At 52.2% G+C, this 15,716-nt stretch overlaps 1 pseudogene; it reads right to left on the reverse strand.

Moving 5' to 3' along the window:
* The window catches only part of LOC135978670 (class I histocompatibility antigen, F10 alpha chain-like), a 34,431-nt pseudogene extending 19,225 nt beyond the window's left edge, over nt 1-15,206 (reverse strand).
* Between the last annotated feature and the right edge of the window lie 510 nt (nt 15,207-15,716).

Genomic DNA, 15,716 nt, shown 5'->3' on the forward strand with positions numbered 1-15,716 from the left:
GAGCATTTTTTTTTGCTCCCATCGCCTTTTTTTCTACCGCCACTTTTTGCTCCCGGTGCCTTTTTTTAGCTCCGCTCCCCGTGCTCTTAACCTGGCTACGCCACTGCCTTGTCGTTAAAGAACACTGTATATGGAGGTTTTGACATAAGAGCTCTAATCTCCGAGCCCCTCCTGACTGAGGTAATTGCTACCAGAAAGGCGACCTTCTAGGAAAGGTCCAACAGAGGGCACAATGCTAGAGGCTCAAAGGGAGGCCCCGTGAGCTCTGACAGGACCAGGTTTAAGTCCCCCAGGGGGATGTTGTCAAGGCTGATTCCCCACTCTGGCATTTCGAGTGCAGAAGGTGGGAGCCTGCAAGGACTCGAAAAATTAATACTGGCCACTCCAGCCTGGTAATGCTGCCACCACCCAAGTGAAAATCTGCCTTTTGCCAATCCAGAAGAACTCTCTTGGGAAGTTTTTCTGGGGCCCCTCGGCTTTTCCACCCCTTCTTCGGGAAAGCCAAGAAAGGAAACAAAAGAAAAGGAGAACCCAGCGGTTGTATTAGCTGATTAATATATGCACTACCTCTTTACCTCATAAGACACAGAAATCCAGTCATGTTCTTACAAAAAGGAAATTTTATTTAAAAAAAACTTGGAAAACTTAGGTTATTGCTAGATCTTAAAAGAGCAACTGCAAGGATTAATCACCAAGAGTAGCTTTCTTGGGATCCAGTTTAAAGGTTACAACAAAACAAAAGCATGTGGGGTTAGCACACAGGAATCCACAAGCCATAAAAAGAGATCGGCCTAATCGTGTCTACCTGAACATTTCTTGTTCTACTTCTGTCATAAATATAAAGGGACGGGGGAGAGGGTCTGATGCAGTGCTATAAAATCCTCTTACCAGTAAAGGGTTAAGAAATTCAGGTAGCCAGACTGACACCTGACCTGGCTGGCATCTGACCAATAAGGGGACAAGATACTTTCAAATCTTGGGAGGGGGGAAGACTTTGTGTGTGGCTCTTTGTCTGAGTCAGAGTGATCTTGGGAGACAAGAAGTACCTGCAGAAAATCAATCTCCTCAACCAGTCATCTTCTCACCAAACCTCACTTTTCTAAAGTAAGTTTAGTCAGCATTGCGAGTAGGTTTCTGTTTGTTTTGCTTGGTGAGCTTTCCCTGTGTTAGAGGGAAGGGTTATTCCTGTTTTTTCTGTAACTTTAAGGTTTTGTCCAGAGGGGGAATCCCTCTGAGTTTGGAAATTGAGTACCCTGTAAAATAGTTACCATCCTGATTTTACAGAGATGATTTTACCTTCTTTGTTTTAATAAAATCCTTCTTTTAAGAACCTGACTGTTTTCTATGGTTTTAAAACCTCGGGAGTCGGTTTTTAGATCACGGTGTAACCAATTGGTTAGGAGATTATTCTCAAGCTTCCCAGGAAAGGGGGTGTACGGGCTTGAGAGGGTATTTTGGGGGGGAAGGGGAACTTCAAGTGGTTCCTTTCCCGGATTCCTGTTTAAAACACTTGATGGTGGCAGTGAGAGAAGCATTTCTCAGGGTGCAGGGAATTTTGTACCTTGAGGGTTTTAACCTAAGCTGGTAGAAAAAGCTTAGGAGCTCTTCATGCGGGTCCCCACGTCTTTACCCTAGAGTTTAGAGTGGGGAGGGAACCCTGACAACTTCCATATCGGTGGTTCAAAATGAGTAGTTTCTAGGTATGATCCTGATGATTTTTCATACCTGGCCCAGAGCTTTTTACGGCATAAGTACTGCCCTGTCCCTCTGCAGCCAAGAGAGCAAAAGACCCACACACCCAGCACTTTTCCCCACTTTGAGAGGGTACAGCTTCCTTACTGGTTCCCCTGGTCAGGTGCCAACTCATTTTAAGCTTACCTCTTAACTCTTTACAGGTAAGGCAGTTAGGGTACAGCTGCTAAGGAGGATTCTATAGCTACTGAATGGTTGGGGTGCTACCCCCACTCATTTATCACAGATGGGTTCCCAGATTTGTGGGTACAGCCTTTCAAAGCCCTCGAGGAAGGGAATGGACATTTCATGTGAAAAACCTGACTGACCACCCAGCAGGGGTAGAATGAGGAGATCGCTCCTAGGTGTACCTTAACGGATGAAATCGCTAGACCTGGCTGTTCCCAGACGGTTCTTGAGTATCTGCTTCATCTGAAAGATGACTCAGTGGGTGAGGAGGCAGGGGTGCCGGAACAGGGGGACCAAGGGGCCATGGCCCTGCCACATTAGCAGCAGGTGAGAGCGGGGGGAGGGGAAGGGGAGGAGTGGGCAGAGCCTGAGAAGAAGTGAAGCGGGGGGAGGGGAATTGGGGAAGAGGCGGAGTCACAGTTTCAGCACCGGTAGCCCCCCCACACGCATAGGGAGATTCTGGCACCCCGGTGAGAGGCCTTGCAGGGAGACCAAATGGAGAAACGCTTCCACTTGGCAAGGTAAGTAGCTCTGGTAATTAGATTCCTACTGCCTAGCAAAACCTAGCAGACCTGCTCCGAATAGGCCAGTTCTGCAGGTTTAAACATGGACCCATCAGGCAGATGGAGCATTTGGCCGCGATCTTGCGAGACCAGGTCCAGAAGGGGAGGGAGCGGCATTGGAGTTGCTACTGACAGGTCTAGAAATAAGCCAAACTAGTGCTGATGTGGCCAGGTTGAGGCTATGAGAATAATCTTCGCTCTTGATCTTCAGCAAGATCTTGTGCACAAAAGGAATTGGGGGGAGAGGGGAAAGGCGCAGAACAGGTGATTTCTCCAAGGGAGTAAGATGACATCTGTGAGTGAGCCCGGGTTGCAGTCACGCAGACAGCAGAACGGCTGACATTTCCTGTTCTGTCTGGTCATGAACAGGTCTACGAGGGGAGTACCCACCACTGGAAAATGGTCCTTGCTATGTTGGGGCATAGGGACCATTCATGGTGAGAAGATCTGAGTTGCCAGCTTGTTCTGGGCTCCCGAAAGGGGAGAAGCTTTGAGGTGGATTGAGTGCTTTATGAAGAACTCCCACAAGCAAATGGCCTCCTGACACAGTGGGGAGAAGAGCGGGCCGCTCTCTGCCTGTTGATGTAAAACATGGCTGCCATATTGTCTGTAAGAACTTGCACCACCTTGCTTGCGATGGCGGGTAACAACACCTGACATGCTAGGCCAACCGCTCTGAGCTCTCTGACGTTTATCCATAGCAAGAGTTGCTGCCGGGACCACTGACCTTGTGTCGTGAGGTGCCAAAGATGGGCAGGCACTGTGAGCACCGAGTCCAAATGATGGCTGTTTGGCTGGTACACTGAGGCCAGCCAAGCCTGTAGGGGTCTGAGGTGCAACCTCGCATACCACACCTCGTATAGGCACGCGACCATGCGACCCAACAGCCTGAGTGGGCCTTGACCTGTGACGACACTAACTGGAAGTGGGCTCCTGGGAGGAAGGCCCTGGCCTGGGTAGAATTGAGCAACGCTCCGATAAACACTATCCTCTGAGCCGGGAGGAGTGTTGGCTTCTGCTCGTTTATCAGCAGGCCCAGGTTGTTTGGACGAGGTGGATGCTGGCTTTCACCTGGGATTCAACTCGTCATTGACCAGCCAGTCACTGAGGGACAGATACACATGCACCCCTCACCTTCTCAGGAAGGCTGCCACTATTACCAGCATTTCATAAAGACCCATTAGGCTGCTGACAGGCTGAACGGGAGGATGGTAAACTGGCAATGAGTCTGATTCACAACGATCCCGAGAAACCTTCTGTGGCCTCGGAAAATAGAGGTGTGGAAATAGGCATCTTTCAAATCGAGGGTGGCGTCCCAGTCCCCTACATCCAGGGAAGGAATGATGGAGACAATGCACAACTTCAGTCTTTGAGATGTTGCAGGTCTAGAATGGGTCAGAGACCCACTTTGGCACTCAGGATTAAGGATCGTGACGTTGCACTCCACATACTTTATGGAAATATGATTATGAATGTGAATATGATGTAACTGGAATATGCTTTATGCAAAACGTCTCTTGTATGATGTCATTAGAAAGCTTGTAATCTACTGAGTGTGTTCATCCTATTTGTTTTCATGTATTATTTCTATGTCTGGAATTGGGGAAATATGAAACTTGTATCACTGTTGTAGTCACACCAGGTTAGGGCCGTCAATGGGGCATTGGGAACTTGATGGCTCCCATTGATTAGGGCAATTGATGGTAAATGATTTATTTACCTGAAAGCCTTCCTGTGTACATGGGGGCCAACCAAGGAGGAATGGAGACTTGACCATGTCACCTGGTAGTGAAATCCATCTTAAATCTGGTACTTTTCCATTTAGCAAGAGGGGCAGGGACCCAGAAAGAGAAAAGATTCCCACCTTGTGCCAAGGTTATAAAAGGGGGTGCCAGTCATGAGAAAACCCCTGCTTATCAAATGAGATGTCTGCTGGATCTAACAAAGACTGTACCAGGGGAAAGGATTGGACCCAGACTAGGAAAGAGTCCAGTCTGTGAAGTAAACTTATTGGAACATCTTTGAGGATGATATATTTCCTGTAATCAGTTTCTTAATGTATTAGGCTTAGACTTGAGTGTTTTGTTTCAATTTGCTCTGTTACTTACTTTGTTCTGTCTATTACTTGAAATCACTTAAATCCTATTTTCTATACTTAATAAAATCACTTTTGTTTATTAATAAACCCAGAGTAAATGATTAATACCTGGGGGAGCAAACAGTTGTGCATCTCTCTCGATCAGTGTTATAGAGGGTGGACAATTTAGGAATTTATCCTGTATACGCTTTATACAGAGTAAAAGGGATTTATTTGGGGTTTGGGCTCCCAAAAAGGTTGAATACTGAGTGCTGGGAAAGTCCCTGTTAACTGAGAAGCCCCTGGGCTGAGTGAATCTGTTTCTGTGGCCCAACCTCTGTGTCTGTGCTGGAGGTGACTGGTGTGTCTAACTCAGCAAGACGGGAGTGGAGGGAAACCTGTTCAGGTAGGAGGGTTGTTCTCAGTGGTATCCCAGGACATGGAGTGACAGTCTCAAGGGGAGTCTCTGTGACCAAACCCGTCACAACTTCAGCCTGGCCTCCCTGTCCTTTTTCAGATGTGGACTGAACTGGTGGAAGAGCTGACAGCGATCTGCAATAGGAGTCTCATCCAAGCACTTTAGACAGCTGGAGTGCAGGTCGCTCAAAGCCATGGGCTTGCCACAGGAGGCACCGGGTTTGAAGCCCGGAGACCGAGACATGCCCAGTTTCAGGAGCAGAAGAAACTCTGCTAGAAGAGTCCAACTAACTATTTATATCAGTGGTGTCCAATACGTTCGCCACTAGCCACAGGTGGCTAATAGGCTATTGAATTGTGGCTAATGCATGTGGCTTTTTTGTAATGTGGCTAATAAGAAAAATTCAAAACCACAAGTGTGGCTAGCATCGAATTTCTATTGGACACTGCTGATTTATACCAATCAACTAAAGTCAAAAAGTGAGAAAACAACTGAGGTGAAAAGGGATGGAGTAACGAGAGAACCACTGAGAATCTGGAGAGATGCAGGGCGGCTGGTCACAGACACGCAGAGATCCCAAGCCAGGTGCCCGAGAGGAGTGGGGTGGGTCAGCCCTCCCTACCCACCCCTCTTCTCCTCCGTGCTGCACTCCACAGGGATAAGCAGGGTGGGGCATGTGACGAACTGGGACTGTTCTTAATGTGGTCTGTGAATGCTGACAGGGGAGTGTGGCTAGGATAGTCTGCAATGGGGGGATGGGAGACTGACCAACGGAGAATACCTGAGCATGTAACATGAGAACCCAGAAAGGGGTTAGAGGCCAGGTGAGACCTTTGCCTGGGAAACTGAACAAAGGCTGTGGGAGGGGTCGCTGAAGGGGAGTCTTGGAAGCTGGCTGGTGAGGTGGCTGGGAAGCAGAGAGGACTCTGAGCTCCCAAGGGGGCTGGGGTGCCCGAGGACCCCAAGATGGACCTAACTGAGGGGTATCCTGTGGTCTGTGCCTGCAAGACCTGTCTTGGACTGTGTCCCTGTCATCTAAATAAACCTTCTGCTTTACTGGCTGACTAAGAGTCATGGTAAATCGCAGGAAGCCGGGGGTGCAGGGCCCTGAGTTCCCCCACACTCCGTGACAGGGCACCGATGAGGTCTCAGAGGGACCAGACCCCGAATTCCCCCCATGTGCGGGTTGGGGGCAGACACAGCTAGAGAGAACACTTGGTGGTCAAGATGCAGGACTCAGGACAGTCTCTGGCGATCTGGCAGCCCCAGGATGGGGGGAGGAGGGCAGGAGGAACAGTGGTTTGGGGAGGGGGCAGTGGGAACAGAACAGCAGCTCCCCAGCGCAGGCGAGCGGAGCCTCTCTCTCAGCACTGGGGAGGCTGGTGTCCGTGTGAACAGGTCAGGCTGAACAGGCTGAGCAGCAGGGGACCAATGGGTGAGACTAGTCAGGAGAGGGTTAAACTAGCTACAGAGGGGGCGGGCTGGGGGGCAGACACTTGGCAACCCTCCACGCTGTCGCTTAGTCCTGGGGCAGGGCCACCAGAAACCCAGGTGTCCAGGGCAGGACAGGAATTAGTTCTCATTGCTGCTGTCAGTGCTGGGAGCCAGGAGGGATTGGAGGTGCTACAACAAGGGGCTGGGGACACTCCTGGGTGAGCACCAATGCGACAGGCCAGTACCACTGACACGGGGGAAACAGGGATTGTTACTCGCGAGTCCCCTGTCAGGAAGGGAGGAGCAATTACGTCAGAGAGACCGTCACCTGCCAGGGACAGTTCAGCAGTGCCAGGCACTGAACGCTTATGGATCATTCCCGTGCTAAGTGAGACAGCACAATCCGGGGCCTGGCCAGGTGACTACAGCCCACCACATCAGGGACTGAGCAGGAAGAACGGCTCTGTACACGTCTATTGATAGTGCGCAGGGGAACCTGCCTGACCCCGGGGGCTCCGTGCTGGGTTTGTGCTGCCAGGAGTAAGGCAGCCCGGGAGTCTCTGCACATTGCAGAGGCTCATTCTCTCACTAACTCTCCAGCCCAAGTTGATGACACTCTGCAGAGTCTGACCTGAGATAAACTCACTCTGGAAATAAGACAAAGTGAACAATGAAGGAGGCTCACTGGTGAGCAGCTTCTCCCCAGGGCTGGGGTGAATGCAGCACTGCCTGCTCTTGTGACTTTACTGTGCGTTTCATAATAGTGGGTGGTTTTAATAAATCCCCAGTTCCTGGACTCATGGGATTAGGGGAAAGTCTCAGCTCTCTTTTCTTACAGCAGTAACTTCTAGTCCTTCTAGCAGCAGGGAAAACCCCAGAAATGTGTCCCCTAAGGGCTCAAACCAGAGGGCAAATAAAAATAAGCTCCAGTATTATTCCCAAAATACTTACAACGCTTAAGCCAAACTCAGGATTTTGGGGGTCTGACTCGTGATGTCTGAACACTTGGGGCTGTCGATATTGGGGTTCCCCATCACTCGATATCTGGGAATTGAGACAAGACGTCTCAGAACCCTGTTCTAGCTCTAGGGTCTGACAGAGTCACTGTTGTAGCCAGGAGGAACAAACCCCCGGTCCAGAAATCGCTGGGTGCGATTCTCTGGCCTGTGTCACCAGGAAGTCGGACTAGCCGGGTCTGCTGGGAACTTCTGGCTTTTGCACCTCTGCCACTCTGTCTGGGAAATATGTGTCTGGGAAAGGGCGGGGGTGGGAGGGGGCCCCCCCGAAGGGCAGCAGAGGCAGCTGCAAGTGGGACTGGTAGCAGAAGTCTGGGCTGTTTGGGGAGGGGACAATCTGAGAGTCCCACTTTGGAGGGTGTCAAAAAATCTCTTTCACATGGACCCTCCATCCTGCAGCCCCTCCCCCCATCCCATATCCCTTTGTCCCCCACATTCACACTGACTCCAGCGAGAAAATGCGCCTTCGGACTCTGTCCCCTCCCCAACACACATCCCGGTGTCCCTTCACCCTGTTTACATCAACCACACTCCCAACCCCCACCCCATTGCCCTGCATCCCTAGGTCGTGTTGTGTCCTTCACTCACCCTCGGTCCGGTTGTAGAGCTGACTCAGGGTGTTCAGACTCGCGTTGTACCATTTCTGGAAGCGCTGTCCCCACCAGGTCACCTCATCCCAGAACTCCGAACCCTCGTTCTGCGCCATCCACAGTGTGTAGGGCTCCGCCCTCTTCGTCCCACTGGTGTAGACATAGGTGAGCTGATCGTCCACATACACAACACGGCTGTACCAGGGCAGCCCCGGGGCAGGCTCCAACACCACAGTGTCCAAAATGCGCCTGGAGTGCAGGCCTGAGGGGGGAGATTGGGGGAGGGGAGAGTCAGACCGAACCAGACCCTGCCAGGAGCCCCTGGCAATATGCGAGAGGCAGCGCCATCCCTTAGGAGGGCTCCTGTGGGAGGGAGATCTGGGGAAGGGCTCACAGAACGGCCTGACCGGGGAGAAAGAGAAAGGGAGGCAGGGCTGGAGGGAGAGTGAGGAGAGGAAGGGGTAGGGAGGTACAGGGGGGCTGGAGCATGTGAGGAGTACGGGAGCATATGGGGACAGTGTACTGGGGGTACAGGGGAGTGTGAGGCAGGAGAGGGGGCCCAGGAGGAGGGGCAGGGCTGGAGTGCGGTGTGGGGAAAAGGAAGGGGGTGTTACGGGAGAGGGTGGGGCAGGAGGACTGGGGGAGGGGAGATGCAGGAGCTGAAGCTGGGGAAGGCAAGGTGGGCAGGGGAATGTGTCCAAGCTACAGGTGGGAGCCAGGACACCGGCTGTGCACAGAATTTACTGTAATTTATTCAGAACATAAGAACGGCCAGACTGGGTCAGACCAAAGGCGCATCTAGCCCAGTCTCCTGTCTTCTGACAGTGGCCAATGCCCAGTGCCCCAGAGGGAATGAACAGAACAGGGAATCATCAAGTGATCCATCCTCTGTCGCCCATTCCCAGCTTCTGGCAAACAGAGGCTAGGGACAGCATCCCTGCCCATCCTGACCAATAGCCATTGGTGGACCTATCCTCCATAAACTTAGCTAGATCTTTTTTGAATCGTGTTATAGTCTTGACCTTCACAACGTCCTCTGGAAAGGAGTTCCACTGGTTGACTGTGTGTTGTGTGAAGAAATACTTCCTTTTGTTTGTTTTAAAGACCTGCTGCCTATTAATTTATTTGGGTGACCCCTAGTTCTTGTGTTATGTGAAGGGGTAAATAACACTTTGGTATTCACTTTCTCCATACCAGTCTTGATTAAGACTATGATTTTGTCATGGATATTTGTAGTATAAGACCTGGACAGGTCCTGGGCAACGAAGAAAAGCTCACGGAAGCCTGTGACCCATCCGTGACTTTTACTAAAAATATCCATGGCAAAATGGGGAGCTCAGCTGCGTGACCCCACACCACCCACGGGCTAGGCAACTGCAGCCCACTCAGAGCTCCGGGTCCCCCTGCCACCCACAGCAACTGGGAGCGGTTGGTTCCCCCACAACCCACGGAGGCCGCCCCACCGCTCCTGGCTGCTACAGGTGGCAGGGGGACCGCACAGCTTCCGGCCGCCGTGTTCTGAAGTCATGGAGTTTGCTGGAAGTCACAGATCCCATGACTTCCGCAACCTCTGTGGAAAAATAGACTTTCATTATATCACCCCCCGTCATCTCTTTTCCAAGCTGAAAAGTTCCAGTCTTATTAATCTCTCCTCATGTAGCAGCCATTCCATACCCCTAACCATTTTTGTTCCCCTTTTCTGTACTTTTTCCAATTCCAATATTTCTTTTTTCTGATGGAATGATTACATCTGCATGCAGTATTCAAGATGTGGGCATACCATGGATTTATATAGAGGCAATATGATATTTTCTGTCTTACTATCAATCACTTTCCTAATGATCTCAACATTCTGTTAGCTTATTTGATTGCCACTGCGCATTGAAAAAACGAGGAGTCCTGTGGTACCTTAAAGACTAAGCTTTCGTGTATGCATCTGACAAAGTGGGTTCCAGCCCACGAAAACTTATGCCCAAATAAATTTGTTAGTCTTTAAGGTGCCATGGGACTCCCCTTTGTTTTTGCAGAAACAAACTAACATGGCTACCCCTCTGAAACTCCACATTGAGTGCATGTTTTCAGAGAACTATCCACAATGACTCCAAGATCTCTCGAGTGGTAACAGCTAATTTAGATCCCACCGCTTTATATGTATAAACTGGGATTATGTTTTCAAATGTGCATTACTTTGCATTTATCCACACGGAATTTCACCTACCATTTTATTGCCCAGTCACCCAGTTTTGTAAGATCATAGAATCATAGAAGATTAGGGTTTGAGGAGACCTGGGAGGTCATCTAGTCCAATGCCCTGCTCAAAGAAGAACCAACACCAACTAAATCATCCCAGCCAGGGATTTGTCAAGAAGGGCCTTAAAAACCTTCTAATGATGGAGATTCCACCAGCTCCCCAGGTAACCCATTCCAGTGCTTTACCACCCTACTAGTGAAAAAGTTTTTCCTAATATCCAAACGAGACCTCCCCCACTGCAACTTGAGACCATTACTCCTTGTTTGGTCATCGGCTACCACTGAGAACAGTCTAGATCCATCCTCTTTGGAACCCCCTTTCAGGTAGTTGAAAGCAGCTATCAAATCCCCCCCCCCCCCATTCTTCTCTTCTGCAGACTAAATAAGCCCAGTTCCCTTAGCCTCTCCTCATAAGTCATGTACTCCAGCCCCCTTATCATTTTTGTTGGCCTCCGTTGGACTCTGTCCAATTTTTCCACATACTTCTTGTAATGTGGGGCCCCAAAATGGACACAGTACTCCAGATGAGGCCTCACCAATGCCGAATAGAGGGGAATGATCATGTCCCACGATCTGCTGGCAATGCTCCTACTTATACAATCCAAAAGGATGTTGCCAAAAAAGCTAACAAGGGCACACTGTTGACTCATATCCAGTTTCTCATCCGCTGTAACCCCTAGGTCCTTTTCCCAGAACTGCTGCATAGGAAATCGGTCCCTAGTCTGTAGCAGTGCATGGGATTCTTCCATCCTAACTGCAGGACTCGGCACTTGTCTTTGCTGAACCTCATCAGATTTCCTTTGGCCCAATCCTCTAATTTGTCAAGGTCCCTCTGTATCCTATTCCTACCTCCAGCGTATCTACCACTCCTCCCAGTTTAGTGTCATCTGCAAACTTGCTGAGGGTGCAATCCATGCCATCCTCCAGATCATTAATGAAGATGTTGAACAAAACCGGCCCCAAGACTGACGCTTGGGGCACTCCGCTTGATACTGGCCGCTAACTAGACATGGAGCCATTGATCACTGTTGAGCCCGATGATCTAGCCAGCTTTCTATTCACCTTACAGTCCATTCATCCAGCCCATACTTCTTTAACTTGCTGACAAGAATACTGTGGGAGACTGTATGAAAAGCTTTCCTAAAGTCAAAGAATAACATGTCCACTGCTTTCCCCTCATCCACAGAGCCAGTTAACTCATCATAGAAGGCAATTAGGTTAGTCAGGCATGACTTGCCCTTGGCGAATCCATGCTACTGTTCCTGATCACTTTCCTCTCCTCCAAGTGCTTCAGAATTGACTCCTTGAGGGACCTGCTCCATGATTTTTCCAGGGACTGAGGTGAGGCTGATTGGCCTGTAGTTCCCCGGATCTTCCTTCTTCCCTTTTTTAAAGATGGTCACTACATTAGCTTTTTTCCAATCATCGGGGACCTCCCCCGATTGCCATGATTTTTCAAAGATAACGGCCAATGGCTCTGCAATCACATCAGCCAACTCATTTAACATCCTCGGATGCAATGCATCCGGCCCCATTGGACTTGTGCTCGTCCAGCTTTTATAAATAGTCCTGAACCACTTCTTTCTCCACAGAGGGCTGGTCACCTCCTCCCCATGCCGTGCTAGCCGGTGCAGTGGTCTGGGAGCTGACCTTGTTTGTGAAGACAGAGGCAAAAAAAGCATTGAGTACATTAGCTTTTTCCACATCCTCTGTCACTAGATTGCCTCCCCATTCAGTAAGGGGTCCACACTTTCCTTGACCTTCTTCTTGTTGCTAACATAGCTGTAAAAATCCCTTCTTGTTACTCTTAACATCTCTTGCCATCTGCAACTCCAAGTGTGATTTGGCCTTCCTGATTTCACTCCTGCATGCCTGAGCAATATTTTTATACTCCTCCCTGGTCATTTGTCCAATCTTCCACTTCTTGTAAGCTTCTTTTTTGTGTTTAAGATCAGCAAGGATTTCACTGTTAAGCCAAGTTGGTCGCCTGCCATATTTGCTATTCTTTCTGCACATCGGGATGGTTTGCTCCTGCAACCTCAATAAGGATTCTTTAAAATATAGCCAGCTCTCCTGGATTCCTTTCCCCTTCACGTTAGTCTCCCAGGGGACCTTGCCCATTAGTTCCCTGAAGGAGTCAAAGTCTGCTTTTCTGAAGTTCAGGGTCTGTATTCTGCTGCTCTCCTTTCTTCCTTGTGTCAGGATCCTGAACTCGACCATCTCATAGTCACTGCTCCCAGGTTCCCAGCTACTTTTGCTTCTCCTACTAATTCTTCCCTGTTTGTTAGCAGCAGGTCAAGAAGAGCTCTGCCCCTAATCGGTTCCTCCAGCACTTGCACCAGGAAATTGTCCCCTACACTTTCCAAAACTTCCTGGATTGTCTGTGCACTGCTGTATTGCTCTCCCAGCAGATATCGGGGTGACTGAAGTCCCCCATGAGAACCAGGGCCTGCGATCTAGTAACTTCTGTTAGTTGCCAGAAGAAAGCCTCGTCCACCTCATCCCCCTGTTCTGGTGGTCTATAGCAGACTCCCACCATGACATCACCCTTGTTGCTCACACTTCTAAACTGAATCCAGAGACTCTCAGGTTTATCTGCAGTTTCATACTGGAGCTCTGAGCAGTCATACTCCTCTCTTACATACAATGCAACTCCCCCACCTTTTCTGCCCTGCCTGTCCTTCCTGAACAGTTTATATCCATCCATGACAGTGCTCCAATCATGTGAGTTATCCCACCAAGTCTCTGTTATTCCAATCACATCATAATTCCTTGACTGTGCCAGGACTTCCAGTTCTCCCTGCCTGTCTCCCAGGCTTCTTGCATTTGTGCATAGGCACTTAAGATAACTCGCTGATCGTCCTGCTTTCTCAGTGTGAGGCAGGAGTCCTCCTCTCTTGTGCTCTCCTGCTTCCTCCTGGTATCCCAATTCCCTCAGGGCTTTGGTCTCCTTACCCCCCCGCCCCCGCCAACAAACCTAGTTTAAAGCCCTCCTCACTAGGTTAGCCAGCCTTCTTGCGAACCCCAAGTAAGTTGGGCAGTGTCCTTTTCCCCTCTTCCAACCCTTATCTTCTATGATTCTATGACCCAGTAGGGCCAGGCTGCACTGGGGCCTAACCCTGTTTAGGTCAAACCACACCTGTTACTGAGGTGTCACAAGGCCACCAATGTTCCTTAAGCCATTTTAAACAAACCCCAAATCCACCCCGCACCCTCACCCGGATCAATACGGGCTGCTGAGCTGCCCAGCGTCTGAGCTGCTGCCTCATGGAGAACAAGGGAAATTCAAGTCCATGCCAGGAAAAGCAGGATGTGCCTTCCCCTCTCCTCACCCCATCCTACTGGGATCCGGAAGCTCTTTATCCGACAGCTACGGGAGATCCTAACAGTACAAACGCAGCAGCTGTTCTGTGCTCTGCAACGGGAGCTCGCACCCAAACTAAGACCTGATTAATCACAGATCCAGGGTTCTAGACTCTCCCCTCGCCCTGGGGTGCTAAAACACCACCAGAGACAGAGGGGAGTTAACATCTTCTCTCTAGGAGGACACCTCTAACGACCTGCTTCCACTACAGATATGACCCACTGCCATTGCTGACGGTGAGTACAACTGGACTGGTGCTGACACAACTTAGCCATACGTAGCCAAGGACAAACCACACTCAGGAGTTCCAGGCACTGGGGTGAAACCCAGCGTGAAGAACCTTCTGGGAGCCATGAAAGGTCAGAGATCCAAGAAGCCTTTTCCCTTCATTTAACCCTGGTCTATGGGTGTGTGTGTGTGGGGGGGGGGCGCTAATTTACTCCCTCTCCCTCAACCTGAGCTCTGCAAACAGGAAGAATAGTGTCTGAAAGCTCCGCCCTGCCCTGAGACGAGGGGAATGAAACACCCTGGGCAGCGCCTGGACCCGGGGATTTCCCAGTCTGAGCCCCTCACGGGGCTGTGACGGGCTTGTCAGCGTGTGCAGCACCCATGGGTGCTCTGGCCCCAACGAAGCCTCACCCCCTGGCTGGGTGAGGTTGGCATTAGATGAAGGGGTTACAGTTCAGTGGCTCTCAGCACCCCACTACACACAGTGTCCCAGCAGCGACCGTGGCAGCACCTGGCACAAGGACCCCAGCCCGGCTGCCCCCCAACACCCAGCTCCCCCCTCCCTGCACCCCCCAGCCCAGCTGCCCCCCCGACACCCAGCTCCCCCTCCCTGCACCCCCCAGCCCAGCTGCCCCCCGACACCCAGCTCCCCCTCCCTGCACCCCCCAGCCCGACTGCCCCCCACACCCAGCTCCCCCCTCCCTGCGCCCCCCAGCCCGACTGCCCCCCACACCCAGCTCCCCCCTCCCTGCCCCCCCCAGCCTGGCTGCCCCCCCACACCCAGCTCCCCCCTCCCTGCACCCCCTCGGCCCGGCTGCCCCTCCCCCGACACCCAGCTCCCCCCTCCCTGCGCCCCCCAGCCCGACTGCCCCCCGACACCCAGCTCCCCCCTCCCTGCGCCCCCCAGCCCGACTGCCCCCCCCCACACCCAGCTCCCCCCTCCCTGCGCCCCCCAGCCCGACTGCCCCCCCACACCCAGCTCCCCCCTCCCTGCGCCCCCCAGCCCGACTGCCCCCCCCACACCCAGCTCCCCCCTCCCTGCGCCCCCCAGCCCGACTGCCCCCCGACACCCAGCTCCCCCCTCCCCGGGGTCTCCCCCCGATACTCACGGCAGTGGCCCCCCGGCAGGGCTACAGCCCCCAGCAGCAGCAGGCGCAGCGCCAGGGCCATGCCCGGTCTCGGCCCCACAACCCGAGAACCCCGCGGGGCGCTGAGACCGGACTCCAGCTCCCAGCTACTGGCCGTGTGAGCCTCCAGTCTGCAGGGATTGGCTGAGAGGGGACCATCCCGCCAATAGCGGCGCGCAGCCCCGCCTCCGTCACCGGTCGCTGGGCAGAACCCGCTGGGCCGGCTGGCGAAGGGGAACCGAATGTCTGAGCCGGAGGGGGGGGGCGGGATGAGACCTGGGCCCCAGGGCTGTAATGGGCGGAGCCGCCATTAGCTCGGCCGGTCTCTGGCCCCGCCTCTCTGGGGTCAGCTGGTCCGTGTGTTCCGAGGCTGGAACTCGGGGGGCCGCACCCCCGGGCTGGGGGCGGGTGGCACTAGGGGAAGGGGTCACAGTTCGGGTCAGGGGCTCTCAGCCCCCCACTACACACAGTGTCCCAGCAGCGCCCTTAGCTCTAGTCGGACCTGCAGCCCCCAGGCCCGAGACCCCTTCCTGGAGCTCAGGGACTTGTCTGTCCGGCTGGGAACTTTAATCACTTTCTGGATTTCATGAATTAACCCCTTCCCGCCCCTCTCCCTTTGCGGGGAGTGACCCCACAACAACCCCTGGCACTCCTACAGCCTCACTGCCCCCAGTGATTTGCCCTGGAAGCAGCAAATCTAGGGCTAGAACCCAGGAGTCCTGGCTCCAG

Source organism: Chrysemys picta, unplaced genomic scaffold (genome assembly GCF_011386835.1).
Source record: "Chrysemys picta bellii isolate R12L10 unplaced genomic scaffold, ASM1138683v2 scaf381, whole genome shotgun sequence".
Classification (NCBI taxonomy): Eukaryota; Metazoa; Chordata; order Testudines; family Emydidae; genus Chrysemys; species Chrysemys picta.